The sequence below is a fragment of the Felis catus genome, chromosome A2 (assembly GCF_018350175.1).
Source record: "Felis catus isolate Fca126 chromosome A2, F.catus_Fca126_mat1.0, whole genome shotgun sequence".
NCBI classification, from domain to species: Eukaryota; Metazoa; Chordata; class Mammalia; order Carnivora; family Felidae; genus Felis; species Felis catus.
Window position 1 is genome coordinate 71,079,533 of NC_058369.1, and position 19,277 is coordinate 71,098,809.

The 19,277-nt window shown below is 36.2% G+C and overlaps 1 protein-coding gene across 7 annotated transcripts in view; it reads right to left on the reverse strand.

The window, feature by feature from the left end:
- The window catches only part of HECW1 (HECT, C2 and WW domain containing E3 ubiquitin protein ligase 1), a 421,784-nt gene that overhangs the window by 125,435 nt on the left and 277,072 nt on the right, over nt 1-19,277 (reverse strand). The window lies entirely within an intron of this gene.

The following is a 19,277-nucleotide window of genomic DNA, read 5'->3' on the forward strand; positions in this document are numbered from 1 at the left end:
TGGGTGAGCCAAAATATTCTATGAACACTAGACTGAAACATCAGTGTCCAAGCCATACTAGTTATTGTTCTGGCAGAAAATCTAAGGATTATATTACAGTGAACTATTACATGAACTATTATATATATATACATATATATACACACATATACATATATATACATATACATATACACATATGTATATATGGAGAAATGTATATATATATATATGTGTGTGTGTGTATATATATATGTGTGTGTATATATACACACACATATATATATAGTTAATCAAATATAAGGATTATGCTATAGTGGACTTTGCCGAAATAAAAGGAAAGTGAAATTCTATTTGAGTGTGTGATATGGATACCCACAGGCTGTCAATGAAGAATTAATAAATATGGTAGGGAGAATTCTGAGATGAACCCTCAAGATTCTCCCTCCCCACCCATCCCGTATAATCCCCTCCACAGAGTAGGTGGAGCTTGTTAACATCATAGATGCCACATCCACAATTAGGTTAATTAATTAATTAATTTGAATTAATACAAAAGAAGATAATCTTGGTGGGCCTGACATAATCAGGTGAGCCCTTTAAAAAAGACTGGGCATTTTTTGAAGTCAGAGAGATGGAAAGCGTGAGAGGGATTTGATGCAAGGGAGAGTCTCCATTACTGGTTTTGACGATGGACACAGCCACATGGCAAGGACCAGAGAGCAGCCCCTAGTAGCTGAGAGTGGTCTCCAACCAACAACCTGCATGGTCTTGAAAATAATCTTTTCTCTAAACAAGGTTAGATGAAGACACAGGTCAGCTAACACCTTGATTTAAGTCTCTTGGACCCCTGAGCAGAGAACCTCTTAGGTGGGCCCAGATTTATGACTTACATAGACTTACAGGACTATGAGATACTAAATAGCTGTGGTTTTATGTTGCTAAATTTGTGGTAATTCGTTACACAATAATAGAAACCTAACACAATAATCTAAAATAGGGTAAGTAACAGCAGGATGAGGAGACTTTCTGAATATGTATGTGGAGTTATTTTTTCATATTTAGTATTTAAATCTGTGTACTGTAGTATCTCCTGAACTCGTTTCCACATGATGATGAGACTTCCCCCCAAAAAAAGAAAAGAGAGAGAGAGCTCTGATGAGAAGCACTGGGCTAAACAGGGGAAACCGTTCTTTACTGGCTGTAACACAAAGGCTTTAATTATACAAATGTGCATCATAAGTCTGCAAGATAGAATGCAGTGTTTCCATATTTGACTGTGGCACCTTCCTGGGCATGTGCGTGCATGTGTATGTATGTGTGTGTTGTTCTGTGTAGACTGTTATGAGGTAAATCATAGTTTGGGAAATTGGTGTTTTTGTGTCCAATTATAGTTCAAAGTGCTGAGGGAAAAATAATTGTCAACTTAGAGTTTTATACCTACTAAACTCTCATTCAAGAGTGAAGAAAAATAAAAACATTTTCAAATAATAAATACTTAGAGAGTTTACCATCTACAAATTTTCAGGGCCTTTTTTCAGACTTACAATTTATAAATTGCAAATCAAGGCATCAGATTAATAAAAAGAGATATGCTAGAGATATAAAAATCATACATATATATATACACTAACATAGCCTCCACATTTGTGTATATTTTGTATATATTTTTATGAACAACTTTATAAGAATAAACAGAAAACAAATATATAACAGGTACTTTCTAGAAAAATTGTAAAGTAAATTCAAGAGGAAATGGGAAACCTGAATAAATTACAACATTAAAAAATTGTCACCAGGTCATTTTATAAGTAAATTTTACCAAAACTCCTTGGAATAGATAATCTCTATCTTATATAAACTATTCAAATTAAAAATAAAAAAAAAATAGATAGCTACCCAAATGGTCTGCTGAGGATCATCTTTGATACAAACTGCACAATGATTCAAGAAAAGAAAATTAAGGATATTTATTAACATAGATAGTTGCAAAAATCCTAAATAAAATTGGCTGCAAATCAAAAGCAGTATTTATATGACAAATACCAAAGTATGGCTTCCAGGCTGAACACTACCTGTGTGACCCTTCCTCTGAGGTCAGAAGCCATTTTCTCCATGGTCATTACTAATGTTCTTCTAGAGGGTGCACAAGGCTTTGAACATTTACATTATGTGCTAACTTTATCTTTGTACTAAAATATTTTTCTGATTTCATTTTTCTCGCTTATATTAAATATATTTTATCATGCTGTATGGTATGCATTTTGTGGGTGTCCAGGAATAAGAAGAGAATTGAATGTTTAAAAAGGTATGTTATAGGGCACCTGGGTGGCTCAGTTGGTTAAATATCCCACTCACGGTCATTAGATCAAGCCCTGCATGGGGCTCTGAGCTGACAGTGCTGAGCCTGCTTGGGATTCTCTCTCTCCCTCTTTCTCTATGCCCTTCCCTCACTCATGCACACAGGTACACACACTCTCTCTTTCTAAGTAAATAAATAAACAAAATATATAAAATGGTATATTTAAAGGTGAATATTTGAAAGGGTTTATATGCTGTGTGGCCTCAGATTTGGTATTTGTATGCTCAGAGGAAAAGTCAGGTCACTAAGGGATCCATGTCTAAAGAGCTGGTCCAACATCTAGGGCCAGACTCCCTTCTCTTCCCTGTACCATCAGGTGGATTTACCATCTGCTCTTTAATGTTATGTGTGGGCTGCATAATATTCCCTTTCAATTGCTCTGTTAATCACTGGAATTGTGCTGTATTACTTCTGTCTGTATGTCTTTCTTACAAATGCACTAAGTTACACCCATACCCACTAATGCCTCCCTTAAATGTAATATTTTCTTAGACAAAGATGGATATAGTTAGTGACCTAAATGTTTACTAGAAGATTTTTCCAGATACATATATTGTCTTTAAAACAAACAAAACCCCAAAAATGTGAGATTAGCTAATTAATCATGCTGGTACCATAATAATAATTTCATAATACATGAAATCAATAGCCTAACACAGTAATTCAGTTGTAACAAAATTGCAAATTAAAGTCATTGATAATATGACAAGAACTCTATTGATTTTCTCTGGTATTTTTAACATTAAAAATACCGTTGTCTATATTTGCTTTTGTTCATATATCTTTATTTTTTCTAGGTAAATTACCCAAAGCACTGAAAAAGCTGAGAAAGCTAAACAGATTAAAGCCTGACATGAGTTGGGATTTATCCCTGGGGCACAGCCATTACTTTCTGCAAGACCTGAACGAGGGAGGCAAAGATCTGCTGTAGGCCTCCCAAAAGGACAGGATCACCGTCAGAGATGGGCCTTGCTGAAACAGCATTTCTATTAAATGAGTAAGGAAAGCAAACTACAGGATTTGGCAGTTTCTATGAATTAGTTCCCATTGGCTTTGTTTTTTTCATTCTTTCAAATAAATGTGATCAGCTTGTATGAGTGTGCTAAGCACAACTGCATACCGCCTCTGAAATTCCCCAGGGCATCTCCCACCTGCCTGCTCCATCATCCCGGACCCTTGTCTTCCTTGGTTTCTAGATCCTCCCCTTTGGCTCATCTGTACTTGATTTCTTTACCTCTCAAGCCTTTATGCTTAGAAATCCACCTAGATCGGGTACCTATGACTCTAGCCTCACTTTTGATTTTTGGTATCAGCCCTAGAGGATGTCATTAGCTTAACAAATTTTGATCAGTGAAAGAGGCACCACCCCATCCCATCTTTGATTTGTAGTGTTTGCAAGTTTTCTTGGTATAAATACTCCCACAGCAGACTTCACTAAATAGGCTGGGGAGAGATGTGCTTAGTGGACGCTGTGAGCCCACAAAAGTCAACTCCAGCACACTCTGACCCCATGGATGGATGTGCTGAGCCAGCCCTCACTCAGCTTGCTCTATTCATGAGACATTAGGAGGCATTGGGTTTTATTGCACTCTCAGAACCTCCACTTCTTATTTCCTCAGAGGCTGTAAAATGATGCTAACAGACAAGTATAAGGAGCACTTCAGCCAGTTGATGATCAAACCGTGTGCCTCCTGCAAAGGAAACAATCAACAAAACTAAAAGGCAACCAACAGAATGGGGAAAGATATTTGCAAATGACATATTGGACAAAGGGCTAGTATCCAAAATCTATAAAGAACTCACCAAACTCCACACCCAAAAAAACAAATAATCCAGTGAAGAAATGGGCGGAAGACATGAATAGACACTTCTCTAAAGAAAACATCCAGATGGCCAACAGGCACATGAAAAGATGCTCAACATCACTCCTCATCAGGGAAATACAAATCAAAACCACACTCATATACCACCTCACGCCAGTCAGAGTGGCTAAAATGAACAAATCAGGAGACTATAGATGGTGGCGAGGATGTGGGGAAACGGGAACCCTCTTGCACTGTTGGTGGGAATGCAAATTGGTGCAGCCACTCTGGAAAACAGTGTGGAGGTTCCTCAAAAAATTAAAAATAGATCTACCCTATGACCCAGCAATAGCACTGCTAGGAATTTACCCAAGGGATACAGGAGTGCTGGTGCGTAGGGGCCCTTGTACCCCAATGTTTATAGCAGCACTTTCAACAATGCCAAATTATGGAAAGAGCCTAGGTGTCCATCAACTGATGAATGGATAAAGAAGTTGTGGTTTATATATACAATGGAGTACTACGTGGCAATGAGAAAGAATGAAATATGGCCTTTTGTAGCAACGTGGATGGAACTGGAGAGTGTGATGCTAAGTGAAATAAGCCATACAGAGAAAGACAGATACCATATGTTTTCACTCTAATGTGGATCCTGAGAAACTTAACAGAAGACCATGGGGGAGGGGAAGGGGGAAAAAAGTTAGAGAGGGAGGGAGGCAAACCATAAGAGACTCTTAAAAACTGAGAATAAACTGAGGGTTGATGGGGGGTGGGAGGGAGGGGAAAGTGGGAAAAAGCTTGGGATGAGCACTGGGTGTTGTATGGAAACCAATTTGACAATAAATTTCATATTAAAAAAAAATGTGCCTCTGAGTTCAGTGGATGAGCCTCAGGCGTCACCTGGGAACCAGAGGCAGTATTATGGAGTCGAACCTCTTGTGTTTTTACATGGGTGTTCATTCATGAGTTCTTTTTAGATGATTTTAAACCCCTGGTTTAACGAACTAAAATAACTAATTTGGTGCTTAGATGATCATTGTATCAGAGAACTTCAAAAAATCTTTCTCAAAAACTACTGCCCTGGGACAGGGCTGTTGGGTTAGGGCTTCTCACTCACCACCGGAGTCAGCTTTGCATTTTGAAGAATGCTTTTCTTTCATAAATGTGATTTTTGTGTTTATGAAACTGTTCACTTAGTCCAGGTCAAAAGTACAATTTAATTTCTGAGTAAATTATCTCTCAATTTCTAATCAATCAGGACTGAGGTTAACAATCTATTTGAAACCAATCAGAATTTGGTTAAAACCTGTTAGGGCTGGCTGATTACAGTAATCATTTAGCAATTGTCCTTACTTTCTAGAGATCATGAGCCTTGGCCAGGCTCCTTTATTTATCTCTGGAGGATGAGGCTTGTAGCCTAACCTGATCCCCTTGCTCTGCTTGGTCAGTCAGGTTTTGGCCATTTCCCTGCTAATTACTAGCAGGGAGTTGAGTAAACATTCTTACCTCCTCGAGATGTTGTTGGAGTGATTAAGTGTGGTAACAACCTATTCCTACTTGGTATCTAGAAGAGTACTCTAAGTGGTCAATCCACACCTGACTCTTGTGAGTTCATGCCCACATCTGACACTTCCAGTTGTCAGGGCAGTGGTTTGTGGCTTAACCATAAGATAATGTTTTGGTTATTGGTAACTACCATAGACTCATAGCCAGCCTTACAAGTAGGAGCTTCCCTGAGCTACCTGCACTGCTTGAAGTCCCTCTCACACGCCAGAGCCCTATTTCAAGTGCATAATAGCTGAGGATATTGAAGGGACCCAGTAGACAAAAGTGAGGCATAATGGCTAATTATGGCTACACCTACACTTCTCTATATTCACTGCCACCATTCTGGTCCAAGCTTCATCATCTCCCACCTAGCTTCTGCAACTGCTTGTTAACTGATGTCCTTTCTCCCCCTCCTCCCTCTCACACCACCCCAGCATCGGCAGAATGTGAGAATCTTATTTGTTCCATACCTCGCCAGCAATAGTTATTGTTGATCTCCTTCATTTTAGCCATTCTGGTGGGTGTGCAGTGGTATCACACTGTACTTTTAATTTTCAGTCCTGGATGACTAATGAAGCTGAGAACCTTTTTATGTGTATATTGGCATTTGGACAACCTCCTTTGTGAGGCGCCTGTTCAAGTCTTTGGTTCATTTTTCTGTTAGTATGTGTCCTTTTCTTCTTGATTCATAGGGGTACTGTGTGTATTCTAGATACTAGTTCTTTGCTCTCTAGGTAGGCTTGCTCTTAATGTAGAGTTTTGATGAACAGACACTCATAATTTCAATGTCATCCAATTAACCAAGCTTTTGCTTTATGGTTAATGTTTTCCATGTTCTATTTAAGACCTTTTTTTTGGCTCCCACAAGGTCATGAAAGAATTCTTGTATGTAGAAGCTTAAAGTTAAACTTTCATATCTAGATTTATAATCTATTGGGAATTTATTTTTATACATGCTATGAGACTGCATTAAAGATTCATTTTTTAAAAAAAATTTTAATGCTTATTTATTTTTGAGAGAGAGAGAGAGAGACAGAGCATGAGCAGGGGAGGGGCAGAGAGAGAGGGATACACAGAATCTGAAGCAGGCTCCAGGCTCTGAGCTATCAGCGCAGAGCCGAATGTGGGGCTTGAACTCACAAACTGTGAGATCATGACATGAGCCGAAGTCGGATGCCTAACTGACTGAGCCACCCAGGCACCCCAAGATTCATTTGTTTTTTATATGGATAGCACATTAACCCAGCACCAAATTTTGGATAGGCTCTTCTTCCCTTACTATATTGCAATATATCACTATTGTCATGAAACAATGTGTATGTATCTAATTTGTTATTCTAATCTATTTACTTAAATATAATAGTTATTTGTCTATGCCAATGCATACTATCTTAATTCCTATAGCTTTATATTTACCATGGCATCTGGAAGCATAAGTCCTTCTGCTTTTCTTCTTCAAGATGTTCTTGCCTATTTTTGACCTTTTGCATTTCTACATAGATTTAGAATTAACTTGTCAAGTAACATTAGAAATACCTCTTAGGATTTGATTGGGATTTGCTGAATCCACAAATCAATTTGAGAGTGAATTGATACCTTAACAATATTGAATTTTCTAAGTCTTAAACATATAACATCTCTCTTTATTTAAGCTGTTTTTAATTTCTCTTAGAAATGTTGCATACTCATATAGAGGTCTTTTTGTTTGATTTATTCCTAGGTACTTTATGTTTTGTGGTACTATTGTAAATGGCATCTTTTTAAAAATTTTATTTTCTATTTGCACATAGAAATACAATTCATGTTTATATATTAACCTTTTATTATTTAGTGACCTGGTTAAATTCACTTATTAATTCTAATGGTTTATTAATTATTTTACACTATTTACTTAAACAATGTTATTTGAGAATAAGTACAGTCTTCCTTTCCAATCGTGATATATTTTCTTTATTTTTGCTGTATTCCATTGGATGGATCTTTAATAAAATATTAAATGAAGTGGCTAAAGCATGTTATCTTGTTGTTATCTTGTTCTCAATTTCAAGTAAAAGTATTTTAATATGATGTTTAAAAGAATTTCAATATGATGTAGATTTTATCATTATTATTCTTAATATTTTAAATCCTCTATCAGATTGAAGAGGTTCTCTTCTATTCTCAGTTTTCTGAAAGTTGTTAAAAATCAAGAATGAATATTAAATTTTGTCAACTACATTTTCTTGGTCTACTGAGATAAACGTGATTTTTCTCCTTCATGTTGTCAATATGGTAGCTTATATTGATTTATTTTTTAAGTTTAATAAATTTTAACAGCACCTTAAAAAGAATAGCACAGAAGAAAGCCAGCCATTGTTGCTTGTTTAAAGAAATCCAAATTCTGGCAATGTTCAGAAAAGTGTAAAAGGATTGCTTATACTTATGATACCGTTGAATTGTGAAAACTTGTTCGGTGAAATAAGGGAGTGGGGGTCTTTGACCTGAATGCAGCTACAGTTATTCCAACAGAAGTGCACAGCAGCTAAAATTTCAATAAAAACCCTAACATATTTTTGGCTGGTAGAATCAGGCACAGGAGCCTGGTGTAACCAGCATCAACAAAGAGTGAAAGAAGAATGCCAGAAAGAAGAGAGGCAAAGAAGGAAAGCACCCACATTCTGTTTGTAAACTCAGCCCTAGTTTCTGGCTGATCACAGAATCATATACGCACAGGGGAAATGAAATCAGCTTGCAGTTAGGGCTTAAAGAACTGAACTGAGATCTGAGCTGTTTCTCACCACACACAAAGCAGTGTAAGCCTAAACCAAGCTAACTGCCTGTTATGGCAAAAACAACAAAATAACAAATAACAAAAAAATGACCCATATGTTAGAATTATCAGAAAGGGACTTTAAAGAAGCTCTTGAAAGTATACTCAGTGAGGTAAAGGAAAATATACTTGTCATGATTAAATAGATTAAAAACATCATCAGCAAAGTACAAATAACATAAACAAAACCAAATTGCAATTTTAGAATAAGAAAATCTAATACATGAAAAAATTCATTGAATGGAGATAATAATAGAATGGAGGTGATAGAGAAAGGTCAGTGAAATTGAGGACAGATCAATAGAAATGATCCAATTACAGGAAGAAAGAGAACTGCCTTACAGTTGTACCTGTAGGACCTGTAGGACAATATCTAAAGGTCTAACATATAGTATGTGGAGTCCAAGAAAAAAAGGAAAGTGAGCATTCAACATAAAAATATTTGAAGAAATGATGGACAAACTTCACCAATTTGGTGAAAACCTAAGTTCAGTGAACCAATAGGATAAACTATAAGAAAACTGTTATGGGTTGACTTGTGTTGTCCCTCCAAAATATGCTGAAGCCCTAAACATGTAAATGTAATCATATTTAGAAATAGTCTTTGTGATGTAATCAAGTTAAGATGAGGTGTTTAAAGTGGGCCCTAATCCAATGTGACTGGTATATTTATGTATAAGGTGTATTACTGGTGTAATATGGACAGAGGCATATGGTTAGAATGCCATGTAAAGAAGCAGGCAGAGATTGGAGTGACACATCTACAAGCCAAGAAGTGCCCAAGACTGCCAGCATCACCAGAAGCTAGGGCAGAGGCATGGGATTCGCTCTTAGGGCAATCAGAAGGAACCAACCCTGCCTACTCCTTGATTATGGACTTCTTGTCTCCAGAACTATGAAACAATACATTTCTGTATATGGCAGAACAATGTATATAGTAGCCTTAGGAAACTAATGCAAAAAAAACTATACCTAGAAATTTCATAATCAAACTTGAAAATCAAAGATAAAGAGACAAACTTGAACCAACAAAGAAAAACGACACCTTCCATACAGGGGAGCAATGATTTAAATTATTGCAGATTTCTTACTAGAGACTACAGAGACCATAACACAGTGGGGCCATAATACAGTGGGACAACATTTTTAAAGTTTTGGGGGGTGGAAATACCAGTCACCCAGAACTTCATATTGAATGAAAATATCTTCCAAGATGAAATTAGAACGTGCAGATAAACAAAAAATTAGGAGAATTAGTTGTCACTCTACAAGAAATGCCACAGGAAGGGCTCCACACCGAAGGGAAATGATACCTGAAGGAAACCTGGATCTTCAGAAATGAATGGAAAATATTAGAAACAGGAAATAACTGGGGGAAGCATGAGGGACTATACTTTTTCTTAACTTATTTAAAATATATATGTCTGTTTAAAGAAAAAAATTATAAATAGTCATGTGGGGTTTATAACATATTGTAAAATGCACTACATATGGCAAATACAATGTAAAGGATCACAGGCACAGGTAAATGAAGGTAAATATTGTTGAAATGTTACCACACATTTGTGAAGTGGTATAAATTAAGTCAATGTAGATAATGAAAATATAGTAAGGTCTTTGTAGTCCCTAAAGCAACTACAAAGAAAGTAATGTAAAAACGTGTAGCTAAAAATCCAATAGATGAATTAAAATGGAATTTTAAAAAGTACTCAAATAATCCAAAAGGAAAGAAAAGAAGAAAAAACTGAAAAAATTATGGACAGACAGAAAACAAATGAAAAAATAACAGACCTAAATACAACCATATGAATAATTACATTAAATGGCAATGAACTAAATACTCTTATTTAAAGGCAGAGATTATCATAATAGGTGAAAAGCAAGACCCAAGTATATACTGTCTACAGAATATGCACCTTTAATGTAAGATCACAGATACTTGAAAGTAAATAGATGAAAATAGATACACCATTCAAATATCAAATATAAGAAAGCTGGAGTTGCTACATTAATGTGAGATAAATTAGCCTTCAAGGAAAGGGTATTACCAAAGATAAGATATTTCAAAGAGAGATATTTCACAATGTTAAAAGGGCCAATTCATCAGGAAAACATTAGAATGCATGTACCTAACAAAAGAGACTTACAATACATGAAGCAAAAATTGACAGAACTGGAGAAATAGATAATTTCCTGATCATAGCAGGAGATTTAAGCATCTTTTTCTCAGAAATTGATAAAAAGCTAGACAAAAAGAACAGTACCTGGAATTTGATTTTTACAGACCACTACATAAAATAATAGAATACACATTCTTTCCAAGTGCACGTAATAAATCCACCAAAATATACCATATGCTGGACCGTAAGACAAAGCTCAATGTATTTAAGTAGTTTGAGATCATATCAGGTCTATTTTCTGATCACAAAAAAATTGAAATAGAAATTAGTAGCAAGAGGCTATTTAGGAAAAACCTAAAATTTGGACTATAAACAATCCAGTTCAAAATCATCCATGGGTCAAAGAAGGAATATTAGAAAATGTGTTGAACTGAATGATGATGAAAATAAAAAAAATGTCAAATTCATGGAATGCAGCTAAACCACTGTTTAGAAGAAAATTACTAGCTTTTAGATGATCATATTAGAGAAGAAAAATAAGTGTAAAATCAAAACCTAAAATGTCACCATAAGAGGCTAGAAACAGAAGAGCAAAATAAGCCTAAAGTAAGTAGAAAGAAAGCAACAAAGGCAAAAAATAAAATTAAGAGTAAAAATAGAGAGAATTAGGAAACAAAGAAATATAGAGAAAATTATCAATGTCAAGTGCTGGTTATTTTGAAATAAATCGACAAATTAACCAATCAACCCATAGCTAAATTTGTTAACAAAAATGGGGTGCCTGGGTGGTTCAGCTAGTTAAGCGTCCAACTCTTGATTTCAGCTCAGGTCATGATCTCACAGTTGTGAGATCAAACCCCACGTTGGGCTCCATGATGACAGTGTGGCGCCTGCTTCAGATTCATTCTCTCTCTCTCTCTCTCTCTCTCTGCCCCTCACCTGCTTGTGCTCTCTCTCTCTCTCAAAATAAATAAACATTTTAAAAAAATGAGAAAGAAATTATCCTTAATGAGTTTATAAACATTAAAGGATAATAAAACACTATTTTGAACAACCCTATGAAAAGTAACATGAAGAAATGACAATAATCCTTGAGAGACACAAATTACTGGAGCTTACTCATGAAGAATTAGTTAACTTGAATAACCCTATTTCTACTTTTAAAAAGTGAGTTCATATTTTAAACTTTCTCACATATTTTAAAACTACAGTCTAAAATGTCTTCACTCATATATTCTAACAAACATTTAAGGAAGAAATAATAATTATACACAAACCCTTCTTGAATATATAAAATAAGGAAAACTTCAAAAACTCATTTCATAAGACCAGCATTACAATCATACCAGGCTAATAAAAGAAAACTGCAGAGAAATATTCTTCATGAATGTACAGGCAAAAATTCTTAATAAAATTAGTAAAAGGAACCCAACATAAAATATAAATACATAAAAATAATGATACAGTTTACCAAGTAGAATTCATCTTAGGAATGCATGGTTGATCTAACATCAGAAAATCAATCATGGTAATTTACCATATTAATTAAGTAAAATATTATATAATAATTTCAACAGGTGTAGAAAAGTGTTTAATAAGATTCAATATCATCTATGATTAAAAAAAAGAATTCTCAGCAAACTAGAGATAGAAGGAAACATTCCTACGCTGATGAAAAGCATCTGTACAAAAAAATCCAGTATTGCTACACTTTGTAGTGAGATATTGAATGCTTTCCCCCTAATATCAGTAAAAAAGCAAAGATGACTTCTGTCACCCCTTCAACATTGTACTCAGGGCCCTAGACATTGTAATAAGGCAAATACCAAAAATAAACAAACAAACAAATCAAGAGACACAAGTTTTGAAAGAATTGAGTAAAATTACTTTTATTTGCTGTAGCATGATTGTTTACCTAAATATCCTCACACAAAATAACTACTGAATAAGAGAAATTTGCATGAATGCAGGATTCAAGGCTAATATAGAAAATTTTATATATTAGCAGCAATAATTAGAAATGAAATGAGAAAAAGATTCCACTTACAATAGACCAAAAAATAAAAAGTATGCAAAACCTGTATACTGAAAACTACATAACACTAAAGACCTAAATAAATGGAGAGATATATCATTTCATAGAATGGAATCATTAATACAATTCAACAAATTTCCAAACAAAATTCCAGAATATTTTTTTGCAGATTCAAAGGGCTTTCTAAAATTTATAAGAAAATCAAAAGACATCATGGTTGCTTCCAAGTTTTGGTAATTATGTGTAAAGGTGCTATTAACATTCTTGTGCAGGTTTTGGTGTGAACATGTTTTTAAATCCTTTGGATACATACTGAGGACTTTGACTGCTAGATCATATTGTGAGAGTACATTTAGTTTTTAAGAAACTGCCAAACTCTCTTCCAAAGTGAATGTGCCGTTTTGCAAGCCCACCAGCAATGTATGAGAATTACTGTTGATCTACATCCTCTCCATCTTTGGTGTTGTCAATACTCTGGATTTAAGCCATCCTAATAGGTGTGCTGTGGTATCTCACTGTTATTTTAATTTACATTTTCCTGATGACATAAGACGTGGAGCATCTTTTCATATGTTTATTTTCCATCAGTATATCTTCTTTGGTGAGGTGCCTGTCAAGACCTTTGGCCCATTTTTAAATCGAGTATTTGTTTTCTTTTTGTTGAGTTTTAAGAGTTCTTTGTATATTCTGGATAACAGTCATTTATCAGATATGTATTTTTCAAATATTTTCTCCCAGTCTGTGGCTTACCTTCTAATTCTCTTGATATAGTCTTTCACAGAGAAGTTTTAATTTTAATGAAGTCCAGCTTGTCAGTTATTTCATTCACAGATCATGTTTCTGATCTTATATCTAAAAAGGTACCACCAAAACCAAGGTCATTTAGGTTTTCTTCTATGTTAATTTCTAGAGGTTTTATAATTTTGGATGTTATATTTAGGTCTATGATCCTTTTTGAATTAATCTTTGTGAAGGGTATAAGGTCTGTCTCTAGATTCTTTTATTTGCGTGTGGATTTCCAGTTGTTCCAGCACCATTTGTTGAAAAGACTGTTTTTCCTCCATTGTATTGTTTTTATTACTTTGTCAAAGATCACCAAAGATCAGTTGACTATGTGGGGGTCTAATTTTGGGCTCTCTACTCTGTTCCATTGGTCTAGGTTTTTTGTTTTGTTTTGTTGTTGTTGATTTGCTTGTTTGTTTTTTTGCCAATACCACATTTTCTTGATACTGCAGCTCTGAAGTTGGGTAGCATTGGTCTTCCAATTTTGTTCTTCTCTTTCATGTGTTAGATATTCTGGGTCTTTTGCCTCTCCATGCAAGCTTTAGATCAGTTTGACAATATACATAAAATAACTTGCTGGGGTTTTAAGATTGCGCTGAATTTATAAGCGATGTTAGAAAGAACTAGTGTCCTGACAATAGTATCTTTCTATTCCTGAAGATGTATTCAATATAGTTTGTGGTTATTCTTTTATAGATCTTGTATATATTTTATTAGATATACAGCTAAATGTTTCATTGGATGGTAATATAAATGCATTATGCTTTTAATTTCAAATTCCATTTGTTTATTGTTGTATATACCATTGTACAGCAATGGACATTTTGTATATTAACCTTGTATCCTGAAATCTTGCTATAATCAAATTGTTTGCTTTAAATTAATGCAGTTTTCCCCCTTGTTGTATGTAATAAATTGTATTTATGTATGTAAGTTATCCCTTAAAGATGATGACAAAAATAATCGTGTAAAGAGTGTTTTCCATTTCATTGAAATTTTCAAATTTATTAGTGTAAATATTTTCATAATACTCATCTTTTTAATATATGTATAATCACTACATTATAATTTTTGTTAATTTTCTCTATCACATTTAGTTGTTTTCTAATTCAGTGATTTCTGCATTTATCCTCTTCATTGGACTGGTACAGTAGCTTGATCACATGAAAACTCGGTTCACTGGGATCAGCTTGTCTTCTTTTCTTTTTTTCATTAAAAAAATTCTTTTTAATGTTTATTTATTTTTGAGGGGGGGAGGGGCAGAGAGAGGGAGACATAGAATACAAAGTAGGTTCCAGGCTCTGAGCTGTCAGCACAGAACCCCATGTGGGGCTTGAATTCACCAACCGTGAGATCATGACCTGAGCCAAAGTCAGACGCTCAACCGATTGAGCCACGCAGGCGCCCCATTCTTTTTTTTTTTAATGTTTATTTATTTATTGACAGAAAGAGAGAGAGAGAGACAGAGCACGAGTGGGGGAGGGCAGAGAGAGAGGGAGACACAGAATCCGAAGAAGGATCCAGGAACCTCAAACTCAGGAACCATGAGATCATGACCTGAGCCAAAGTTGGATGCTTAATTGACTGAGCCACCCAGGGGCCCCAAAGCTTGTCTTCTTTTCTAATTTAGCTGCATCCCACAAGCTTAGATATGTCATATATTCATTATATTCAGTTCAAAGTATTTTCTTTTATTGTGATCTCTTCTTTGACCCATATAATTTTTTATAAATGTTTATTTATTTTTGAGAGTGAGAGAGAGAGAGAGACAGAGCGTGAGCAGGGGAGGAGCAGAGAGAGAGGGAGACAGGGAATCTGCAGCAGGCTCCATCCAGGCTCTGAGCTGTCAGTACAGAGCCCGCCGCGGGGCTCGAACTCAGGAACTGTGAGATCATGACCTGAGCCCAAGTCAGGCATTCAACCAAGTGAGCCATTCAGGCATCCCTTGAGCCATGTATTTTTTAGGAGTTTTTTGCTTAATTTTCAAGATGAATGGGCATTTTCTACTTATATATTTTTTAAATTTATGTTGAGCTTCTTAAGTTTAAAAATATAAAATAGTGTTTAAAATCTACCTCTAATAACTCCAAAAATAGTCACCCATGGTCCGTCTGTCTTGTTACTGAGGTGAGATACTATTTTAACTAATCAGAGACTGACTGAGCTGTTTGAGCTGTCTTGAAGTTTTCTACCACTGGTTTGTCCTGATCCTTCACTGCAGCCAGCCAGGGGTCCAACTGAGAATCTAGGGTTTTGCTGGGACATCTACCCTTGGAGGATCCAGAACTTCAAGTTTTGGCTCTTCAGCAGTCAAATTATACAAAAACTCCTCTTTGCTCTTCAGCAGCTTTTGGCCTACTTTCTTAGCTCTCTTATAAAAGCAGGTGCAGAAAGTTGGCTCACTTGAAATTCCTTTCTCTCAAGATTCGTGACCACATGAGGTCTGTTGTCCTGACCATTCTCTCATGTTATCACAAATGTTTAAAAAAAAAATTTTATCTGGCTTTTCTAAGTGTTTTGTATTAGCATGCCACATGCTGCTCCATGGCAGCCAGATCAACTGCTTCCATTCTTGCCTCTTTGTAATGCATTCTACACAGAGCAGCAGGAATGTTTGTATAAATTTTGATCAGAACATGATGCTTCCCTACTCCAATGGCTTCTTACCACATTTAGCATAAAATCTTCCCACGATTTACAAGAAGCTGGACCTTGACTCTCTCCCCGACCTCATCTTATACTCCACCCCCATCCTTCACATATGGCTATTCTCCAGCCTCAATGACCTTCTTGCTGTTGTTTAAGCATGGCAAGTTTGGTACACCCAGGCCCTTCATACTAACTATTTCCTCTATCTGCAGCATACATCTAACCACGTCTTTGTGTATCTGTCTTCTCAGTTCATGTGACAGTAATTCAGAAAGTCCTTCCTGGGCTGTGGACACCTAAGTTAGCTCTTCTCCATTATGTACATCATATGACGATGTAATATTTCTTTTGTGTGGCTTATTTTCCATTGCAATTGTCTTGTTATTTATTTATTTATTTATTTATTTATTTATTTATTTATTTTCTTACATTAGAATATAAGCTCTGGGAGGCAAAGCCTTGTCTTCTAATCTTGTGACCATACTGGATCAGGCTGATAGTGTACATGTATGGGATTAATCCACCCAGCTTTCAGGGCTGAGACAGAGGGAATGGAGTGGAGGCTGCCAAACACCAACACCCCAGGCTTGATTTTAATATTTGCTCAGTCCACTGGATATTTCTGAGAATTTGCTTTTAGGAGTTTCTTGTTTGATTTAGAGGTATAAATATACTCTCCACATAGGCACTCTGAATAAATAATCCAAGACTCTTCAGTTGCTGCCATTTTCTATTTAACTTTTCTGTGTAGCTATAATCTTATAAGTGCTCATTATATCCATTCAGGAAAGTAAACAGACCTGAAAATCAAGGAGAGTGCTCCCTGGGTAAAAATAGTTTCTAATTACAGTAATAATAATATAAAAAAGAGATAAATCAATCAATGTGGTAGTCTCTTTTAAAATTTTTCTCAGTTGATATTACATTTAATATGTATTTCTCTTCATTTTCCCTCCTTATTTTAAAATTCAGATAGTAACTATAATTTTTCTAAGATTTAGCAAGTTTTAATCAGCAAAAACATGTTTTAAGTTTGAACTTGCATAAATTAAAAAAAATCACATAAGACTTTAATGCAGCATTAATCACAGAAATAAATTTAACATTTGAACCACACATTGAAGGATATTCTTGCTTTTAAGTGCAGGCAACTTCAATTATTTCTCATGAACATCCTTTGTATATTAGTACATAGAAAATAGGACAGTTTGGTTCTCACTTACCTGCTGGCAGAGAGATTTAAAGACGTGCATGAATTCTGTAGGAGCAGGGAATCTTCATTTCATTCACCAAGGTACAATGTGAGACCCAGAAGCCAACATTAGCTTTTGTTTTTAAGAAATAAGAGAGCCATGCTGGATGTGTGCAACTGGAGTAAGCCCAGCCCAATCACCATCACTTATCTGTGTGTACCATGAGCTCCAACCACATGGCATTTCTAAACGGTTCCCTAAAAGTTTGTGAGATGCCTTGGTGCTTTTGCACGTGCTGTTCCTTCTACCTGGATGACCCCCATCTCACTCCCCAAAAATGTCTCCTCATCCATCAAGACCTCAGTCCACAGTTCACTATGTGGGAAGTCTTCCCTCAGTATGCTGCAGCATTCTGTCCACACCTTGATTAGAACATATTTCATTGTATTGTCTCCTTCCACCAGCCTGAGAGGTCTTACCTATCAATTATTCTCTGTCCTTCCAGGGGCTTCTATTTATACTATAGTGTATATACTTAGTAACATTTCTTAAATGAATAATCAGTCATAAGAATTTCAGCTGGTTTTCCCCATTAAAAGAGTTTTCATCAATCCTTCAGACTTATCCTCCAGAAGTTCACGATTAGCTGGAAAGACCAAATAAAGCTCTTTGATAACTGTTTTTGGCCTTATCACCCAATGCGATAGATTTAAACTTTAGTTTTCCTCTGAAGGGGAGGGATTATACTGATCACTTTGAGTACCTGATATAAGCTATGGATACTTTCTCCAGAATTTATTCACACCCATCTGAACACAAAACTGACCAGTATCAGGCTCTTAGGGCAGATGACCTGCTTCAAATTCTTGTTCTGCCATTTACCAGCTCTGAGACCTTGGGAAAATTACTTAACTTTGCCATGCTTTGTTTCCCCTTCTTTAAATGGGGATAAAAATAGTATATATCTCATAGAGTTGTTGTAAGGATTGAGTTAATTATATAAAATGTTTACACTTGCAATAGTAAGCCCTAGATAAGTCTTATATAACCTATTGCTAGTAGGTTCCAGGAACTGGAGGTGCTAAGAAAAATTGGGTGTGATTCCTTCCCTTGAGGAACTCAAACTCTCACAGAGAAGACAGACGTGCAAATAAAAGGCAGTATGGTAGAGGTCTGGACAAAGGGGCAGAGAGAAAGGAGCTCTTTCCTCCTGAGGCCTGGAGTGGGCGGGGTCAAGGAGTAGCCCACACAGGAGGTGATATTTTAGTTGAGCCTTGATGGATGAGCAGGCGTTGCTAGTTGGGTTAGCTGGGAATGCACACTCTAGGCAGATAAGCAAAGACATCTATGCAGCCATGTGAAAGCATGAGAGGCAGTAGGGTACTGTAGCTCTCAAGAGTGGCCTTCACATAATGTCTGAGGAGCAAGGTACTGAGGAATAGAGCTGAAGTACACACTACAAGTTGTTTTATTCAACACCCACATCCAGCCACCTTCTCCCCTGCCCTCCCTATCTATAGAGTCGGGGAATCAGAGCACTAAGTTTTCCCAAACAGAGGTCCTGTGACAGGTAATAGGGCTTTTTCTGGGAAGTGCTTCCCTTAAAGAATAAAGATGCAAAGTCTTAAAAGGAGAAGACTATTTGCATTTTGGCTTTCTTTCTGCCTGGTACTTGAGTTTGAGGCTTTAAGACAGGAGGATGAAAGCCATCTGCTAACAGTGCAGTGAGAAGACCCAGAGATCCGAGTCCTTGATGGCTCTATCAGTAGCCGCACTGCCAGGACCACCTCTGTCTGGACTTCTTGTTTGTGAGAAATATCAGAGCTGGCCCCAGTTCCTCTAGCTTAGAGCCAAATGCATCCATACCTGACACAAGCGGCAAGTGATGCTGGTTCACCAAAGTCCTGGAATACTTTGCATAGGAGGTATGCAAAGTACCTCCATCAGGGCACTGGTTTCTCCATCAGGGCACTGGGCACTATAGTATACTTTAGGGG